The following is a 2368-nucleotide window of genomic DNA, read 5'->3' on the forward strand; positions in this document are numbered from 1 at the left end:
ATTCAGTTGTCTAAGTGACTTAATTGCCATTACTTGTCAACATTGTATGAACATGCCAAATTGTATGTACTTTCTCTAATACTGATTAATTCCAGTCTTTTTAATTTTTATCAAGTGCAAGCTAATGAAACCAATACAACATTGATACCAAAACTTGTCAAAATTTATACAAAGAAAGGTAAGTAATAAATTGAGTAGTTTAAATAGATCAAAAATATCTAAATATCAGTAATTTCTTATAGTTCAATCTTACTCTTTTCATACATACATATAAATAAATTCCCAATGAATATCACAGTTTAACATGAATAGTAAAACAAAAAGGTTTTGGAAAAAATCATAGGAGAACATTTTGCTAACAATAGATCAAGGAAAGATTTTGTAAACAGGACAGAAATGGTAACAGGGATGGAAGAAAACAGGATAAACTGCCCAATAATAAATTTTTTATTCACCAAAGACACTATAAAACAGCAAAAACATACATCATAAAATAGGAGAGTATATTCATAATATCTACTTTTGACAACTGACTTGTATGTAGATTATAATTTAAAACCTTCTAGGGGTGCCTAGGTGGCTCAGTCGGTTAAATGTCCAACTTCGGCTCCTTTCATGATCTCACAGTTCATGAGTTCAAGCCCCACATTGGACTCTGTGCTGACAGCTCAGAGCCTGAAACTGCTTTGGATTCTGTCTCTGCTCTCTCATTCCCTCTCCCAGTTGCCCTCTCTCTCTCTCAAAAATAAATGAACATTAATATTTTTTAAGTTTTCTAATAACTTAAGGGACTTGAACAGACACTTTGCAAAAGGGGATATCCAGTTGACCCAAACCTATGAAAATGTACCTATATTTATTAGTCATTGGAAATACAAAGTAAACCTAACAAGAGAGCATGCAATGACAACTGAAAAAGTTGTAAAGTCTCAAATGTTGGTAAGGAAAAATTGGATTTCTTCCTTGTGGAGGGAAAGTGAATTGATATAACATCTTATGGGGTGCCTGGGTGGCTCAGTTGGTTAAGGATTCACTCTTGATATCAGCTACGTCATGATCTCATGGTTCATAAGTTCAGGCCCCAGGTCCAGCTCTGTACTTAACAGCTTAGAGCCTGCCTGAAATTCTCTCTCTCTCCCTCTCTGCCCCTCCCTCCCTCATGCATTCACTGTCTCCCTCTGTCTCTCACTCTCTCTGTCTCTTTCCCTCTTTCTCTCAGAAACAAATAAATATTTTAAACAAACTGATACATCTTTGAAAAATTGTTTGGTAGCATCAGTTGAAGCTGGCCATAGACCTTCCCTATGACCCCAAATCCCATTCCAAGAATACTCCAACATACACCAGAATGTTCATACCAATATTTTTTATAAAAGACAAAAACTGCTACGTATGATTTACATGTTATAAACCATAAAGCATGTCTTGATAAATTAAAATAAGTGAAATCACAGTTAGTTATTGATTCCTGAAAAATGGACTAAAGACAACTTTAGCTTTAGGCTTATAGTCTAATGAGGACCTTTCAAAAAGGAAAATAGAACTTTGCCTTGGACATTTTTATACTTACTTTTGCCATAAAAATGCATATGGTTTACTCTTATTTCATTCAGAATACAATTCTAATTACCATTTTATTTGAGGCTGCACATGAATTCCCTCAGTGCATATTCATATCCTTAAAATGAGTACAGTCATAATTTTAATTGTATTGTCTCATATTTTGTAGTATTGATCAGTGGAAACCCTCTACTCCAGTTGTATGATTTGATACACTACAAATCTTACGTTCTTTTAACAAAATTGTGGGGCTTTTTCCTCTAGCCTAGAATGGAAGCTGCCTCCCTTCTCCTCTGTGTACATATGCTATAAAATTAATTGAAGCTGTATTATCATAATTTATTTTCTTTTTACCTCTCCCTTTTTTAACCTCCTGACTGTTTTATTATTGCTACCCTCCCACTTTTAACACAAACAATGGACTTTTTAAATCAGTAAAATCTATTTAATTGAGTGATAACTCCATATAATTTTTTAAATATTTTTATATGCTTTTATTTATTTTTGAGAGACAGAGAGAGAAAGAGCATGGGTGGGAGAGGGGCAGAGAGACAGGGAGACAGAATCTGAAGCAGGCATCAGGCTCTGAGCTATCAGCACAGAGCCTGGATCGAGGCTTGAAGCAGGCACTGCAAATCATGACCTGAGCTGAAGTCGTACACTTAACTGACTGAGCCACCCTGGCGCCCCTAAATTGTTTTTAATGTTTGTTTATTTTTGAGAGACTGAGACAGAGCACCAGTGGGGGAGGGGCAGAGAGAGATACACCGAAGAATTCCAAGCAGGCTCTAGGCCCTGAGCTGTCAGC

Source organism: Crocuta crocuta, unplaced genomic scaffold, assembly GCF_008692635.1.
Source record: "Crocuta crocuta isolate KB4526 unplaced genomic scaffold, BGI_CrCroc_1.0 scaffold717, whole genome shotgun sequence".
In the NCBI taxonomy this organism is placed as follows: Eukaryota; Metazoa; Chordata; class Mammalia; order Carnivora; family Hyaenidae; genus Crocuta; species Crocuta crocuta.